Consider the following 6,000-nt stretch of genomic DNA (forward strand, 5'->3'; position numbering starts at 1 on the left):
CTGAGTTCCCATTGCGGTCCCAGTGCATTGCAAGAACAAGGAATCCATAAATTTGAACGCATTGTGTTTTAATATGAAATCCATGCCCTCACACACAAAGTTGACAAAACCATCACTTCTTATTAATGACCCAAAAATTTTCCTCAAAGCTGCTACACCCAAATCCTGGGGGATCCTTGTGTACAGGCTTTCCACGTCAATAGAGACCAAGGAAAAGCCTGCCTGCCAAGTAATACCCCTAAGGACCCCTAAAAACCCATCAGTATCCTTAATATAGGAGAGAATGTCATGCAGCAAAGGGCGCAACAACCAATCCATGTACTGTGATAATGGCTCTGTAAGGGATCCAATCCATGGCACAATGGGGCGTCCTGGCGGGGTAGTGAGGGACTTTTGGAATATAATTCTAGTGAGGGCGGCGTGGGAACTCCAGCTGCAACTTCTTAGCCTTTTTTCTGGACAAAACACCCAATTCTACATTTTTACGCAAAAAGGTTCGTAATTCATTCTTGAACATAGTTGTAGGATCTTGTGTCAATCTCCAGGCCTGAAGGGGATACACCCCCGAGTACTGCAGGAATTAACTACAGTCATTGATAGACCATTATTTTTCATCTTTAAAAACTCCATAATAACAGGGTCTGTACCACAGGTCTGGCGTATAGCAAATGTGGTGCCAATATTCAAAAAGAGGAAAAAAACTGAACTCGGAAATTATAGGCCAGTAAGCTTAGCTTCTACTGTGGGTAAAATCCTGGAGGGCATTCTAAGGGACGCTATACTGGAGTATCTGAAGAGGAATAACCTCATGACCCAGTATCAGCACGGGTTAACTAGGGACTGTTCCTCCCAGACTAATCTGATCAGCTTCTATGAAGAGGTAAGTTCCGGACTGAACCAAGGGAACCCAGTGGACGTAGTGTATATGGACTTTTCAAAAGCTTTGGATACAGTGCCACACAAAAGGTTGATATGTAAAATGAGAATAATGGGGATAGGGCAAAATATGTGTAAGTAGGTTAAGAGCTGGCTCAGGGATAGGAAACAAAGGGTGGTTATTAATGGAGCACACTCTGACTGGGTCGCGGTTAGCAGTGGTGTACCATAGGTGTCAGAATTGGGCCCTCTTTTATCTAACATATTTATTAATGACCTTGTAGGGGGCATACAGAGTAGAATTTCAATGTTTGCAGATGACACTAAACTCTGCAGGGTAATCAATACAGAGGAGGACAATTTTATATTATAGGATGATTTATGTAAACTAGAAGCTTGGGTTTATAAATGGCAAATGAGCTTTATTCAGTTTGGAAAAACGAAGGCTAAGGGGTGATCTTATTACAATGTATAAATATATGAGGGGACAGTACAAAGACCTTTCTGATGATCTTTTTAATCATAGACCTGAGACAGGGACAAGGAGGCATCCTCTACGTCTGGAGGAAAGAAGATTTAAGCATAATAACAGACGCGGATTCTTTACTGTAAGAGCAGTGAGACTATGGAACTCTCTGCCATATGATGTTGTAATGAGTGATTCATTACTTAAATTTAAGAGGGGACTGGATGCCTTTCTGGAAAAGTATAATGTTACAGGGTATATACACTAGATTCCTTGATAGGGCGTTGATCCAGGGAACTAGTCTGATTGCCGTATGTGGAGTCGGGAAGGAATTTTTTTCCCCAATGTGGAGCTTACTCTTTGCCACATGGGGTTTTTTTTTGCCTTCCTCTGGATCAACATGTTAGGGCATGTTAGGTTAGGCTATGGGTTGAACTAGATGGACTTAAAGTCTTCCTTCAATCTTAGGAACTATGTTACTATGTTAGGGTGAGGTGTAATATCCTCTCCACCATCTTGTCGCTGTCCATATCCATCTTTGATGGGTAATTCTGAAAAATGATTTTATATGAAGGATCTTCACTGTGAGGATCTGATATTGTAGAAACCTGAATGAGAAGAAGATGAGCCGATGTAACATAATAAAAATCCTGTGTAATAATACAATTACTGGAGATAAATCTCCTCATATGTTTCCCTTATTATTATTTTACAATATTTAGTGTCAAATAAATCCAGGCTGAATCAAAGAATGTAGAAACGTCTGAACAGAAGGATGACCATCATATAAGTTTGGAACTGTTTCACTACGACTCAGTTCAGGAATATAGGTCACATATGAAAATCATAAAAGGCAAAATGGACGTAATATGAGAACATTGTCGAGCAAATTAGTTTAACCTTAAATCTCCTGGTATGTGGTGGTCAATGGTGAAGTCAGTTTGTCACCTTTAACTCTACCTCCCGAACTTTTTTCTTACATGTTGGGAACAGCTCAGGAGTCTAAGCATTTACTACAAGTTATTAGGAGATACAATTCATCTTTCCAGATTACATCCTCTGGTACGACAGCTGGACTTGAAGCAGGATTTATGTTGACTTTTAAAGTCCAGGGACGAATATATCACAAAATAGGTCTGATGCTTCCTGTAGCAAGTCAAGACCCAACATTTTTACAAATTTACTGTTTGGCAGATGAACAGATACAACCTGATCGACCTTGTGAAGTTTTACCTGAGACAAAAAGACATTGCTTTGAATCTGCAAAGAGTTTTCCATCAACACAATCAGTTAGTAAACCTTTATAATACAACCTTAGAAAGAATGCCAAGTGCGGAATATCAGGCTGTAATAAGAGCAGACAAGACTCCGGTTGGTGGCACAAAAGGAGATTTAATTCTCCGGCTGTTAATGAAGTAGCTATTGTAATGGTTGGACGGGACTTTCTAAGCCGAGATATAATTATTCAGCGACAAAGAGAAAATCTTCAGCGTATTACAGAATCACATAGATCATATGATGCTCTGCAATATCCGATAATATTGTGGAATGGCCAAGATGGCGATCACTATAATCTAACACAGACTGATCCCAACACTGCTAGGCCGACCAATAAACCAACCAATAAAATATCAGCTATGGACTTCTACGCCTACCAAATAATGATCAGACAACAATGGAGGGAACTTTTTCATCAATGTATAGTAGATCTGTATGCCAAGGTGGGACGCGAGTGTCTTCTGTACATACGACTGAGGAAAGAAATATTCAGAGTAGATGAATACATTCATTTAAGAAATGCTATTGCCAATTATGGAAACATAGTGGACATTGGGGGAATGGTTATTTTACCGGTTACATTTACAGGAAGTCCCAGACATATGCACGATTTCGCTCAGGACGCCATGACACATGTTCGGATATACGGCCGTCTAGATTTGCTTATTATAGTTACGTGTAATCCAACTTGGCCTGGGATAAGGGAAGAGCTTCTGAATGGTCAGGGCCCCTCTGATCAACAGGATTTAAAGGGAACCTGTCAGCAGGATTGTACACAGTAACCTACACACAGGTGCCATTATACTGATTATATTGATACCTGGTAATGAAATCCGTCTTGTGGTTGTTATTTAATCTTTATTTGCCATCTTCAGTTAATGAGATTCTCGTGCTTCGGGGCGGCCTGTGAGCGGGGCTTTATGTGGTGCTCTGCTTCCATATTCATCTGAATGGCTTCTGACAGGTCACTGATCCCTCATTGGCCTGCCCCCTAATTTACATACTGAATATGTTTTAAAAAAATAAACTCACATTCAGCAGGCAGGTGCCAGTGGCGGTGACGGTGCCATAGCATGATCACATCTATAATGTCCATTTAATTATTATATTTGATGATACAAACTTATTCAGAAAAAAAAAATCTCAAATTGGGCCGGCCGCGCCTATGGTCTGATGGATGCTACTGCACAGACACTGACCGTGCCATTTTGTTAGAGGAAAAAAAAAATTGACTCCACCAAGATGGCACCGGCAGCGCCTGTGCAGTAACATCTATCAGATCACATCTCTGAATCAACATGTTAGGGCATGTTAGGTTAGGATATAGGTTGAACTAGATGGACTTAAAGTCTTCCTTCAACCTTAATAACTATGTTACAAATAGATGCCACTGCACAGGCGCGGCTGGGGCCATTTTGAGAGAGATTTTTTTTTTAATAAGTTTGTATCACCAAATAAAATAATTAAATGGGTATTATAGATGTGATCATGCTATGGCACAGGAGTTGCCATCAGTACCTGCCTGCTGAATGTGAAATTATTTTTCTTCAAAACACATTACATTCAGTCTGTAAAATAGAGGGCAGGTCAGTGAGGGATCAGTGACCTGTCAGAAGCCATAAGTATGAATATGGAAGCAGAGCACCACATAAAGACAGAATAAGTTCTGGATTAGGACTGTATGGCTGGAAAAAAAGACGGGTACTGGATAGGAAACAGACAAGATATGGTCAGGAACACAGGACGGACTCGGGTACAGGATCACACAGGTGCAGGTTCAGACTGCAGTGGTGAGGGTAGCAGTATAGGTGCGCACAAGATGTATCAGGTTCTGGTAGATGCAGGATGGGCTCAGGAGTAGGTTACAGAAGGATGCACATGATGGACAAGATCAGGATAAGGGAGCACAGGTACAGGGACCTTACAACTAAGTAACAGAAAACACACTGATTACTAAAGTTGCTAAAGTACCTCCCAATAATGGAGGGTGCCTTAAATATCAAAAGTCTCTGTCATGCAACTTGAAGAAAAGGCTAAGTGCAACATGAAGGGATAAGGGAAAGGGAACCAAACGCTAGGGAAGGGAGAGTGAAGACCCCTAGACAGATCTATCGTCATCCTGTCTGCCCTATTGTCCCTACATAGGTTCCACACCTATCGCCGAGCAGGATACATAATCCCTGCCTGACAATGGCGATAAGTCCTGCAACGGGAAGGACAGGATAGCACTAGTCAATCCCCACTACTGCTAAAGACAGCTAGGATACACAAAACAAGGGGAAACTTAGCTTGAGTTGAGGCAGAGAGAAATACCGTCATCCTTCAAACTCCACAGAGGACACTAGCCGACTGCTGCAGCTCCAAGCCTCAACAGGGAAGTGCAAATAGAAAATATCACCACACTTGCCAGCAGCAAGTATATCAACACTCAGGTTCAGGTGTGGCCATTAGCATCGGGGAGGTGACCACTCGTTTGCAAACTACTGAGACCTTCTGCAGTGGATGCAGTGTAACGGTCTGCAGCCTCTGACACATCCGTCTCCCAGCTATTGGCTGAGGATGTTTGCAGACGTGCAGGTGCTGCCCCTGTGATAGGCCAGAGCGTGCGCCCGCAGCACACTGCCAGGAGACCTGCGCCACACACCAGACTAGACGTCATCTCAGCGTCCATCCTGACAATGGACAAGATTATTTCACTACGAACAATGCAGAGGAACGAGCGGCTCCACCACCTACCACAACAGAACTATAGATGGAGGCGCACGGCTCAGTCACACTAGGACTGCCCTGAATCCAGCGCTCTGGAAACTCCCGTCTGTAATATCACTGAGGGCTCAGGGGAGAGAAAGTATCACAGACTTGGAAGGTAATTGGGGTTAATGTACCGTGGGGCACAAGAAAGTGACCGAGGCCCGAGAGCCGCCCCTCCAGAGATCTGCAGGATCCAGTCACTTGGGGGAATTGTGCTTACTGCAGGAGACTTCTGCCAAACGTTACCTGATCTTAAAGGGCAACTCCAGCAGACGAGCTGAATGGCTGCACTGTGCGCACAGGACCTGTGATGAGGTCACAGGAGGGGAGGAGTCAGGGGTCACATGATCAGGGGTCTCAGTGTATGCAGGACTCTGCTGTAGTGGTTGTCATGGAGCTGGATGAGGGGAAGTTTATTTGTGGAGTCAGGAGGGGTTTACAGTGTGGATGTAGCAGAGCCGTGTGTGTACGAGGTGTACGGAGCAGAGCCGTATGTGTATGAGGTGTGTGGAGCGGAGCCGATGTGTAGGAGGTGAGCGGAGCCGGTGTGTATGAGGTGTACGGAGCGGAGCCGTGTGTGTATGAGGTGTACGGAGCAGAGCCGTGTGTGTATGAGGTGTACGGAGCAG

At 43.6% G+C, this 6,000-nt stretch overlaps 1 protein-coding gene across 3 annotated transcripts in view; it reads right to left on the reverse strand.

The window, feature by feature from the left end:
* LOC138663226 (gastrula zinc finger protein XlCGF57.1-like) overlaps positions 1-5,683 on the reverse strand; it is a 69,840-nt gene extending 64,157 nt beyond the window's left edge. For 2 of the 3 annotated variants that reach the window (XR_011318133.1, XR_011318131.1), the window contains exon 1: positions 5,618-5,683. The gene's annotated coding sequence lies outside the window, so the exon portion shown is untranslated. The remainder of the gene's footprint in view (positions 1-5,617) is intronic. The other variant, XM_069749388.1, reaches the window with a different exon arrangement.
* Between the last annotated feature and the right edge of the window lie 317 nt (positions 5,684-6,000).

The sequence above is a fragment of the Ranitomeya imitator genome, chromosome 2 (genome assembly GCF_032444005.1).
Source record: "Ranitomeya imitator isolate aRanImi1 chromosome 2, aRanImi1.pri, whole genome shotgun sequence".
Classification (NCBI taxonomy): domain Eukaryota; kingdom Metazoa; phylum Chordata; class Amphibia; order Anura; family Dendrobatidae; genus Ranitomeya; species Ranitomeya imitator.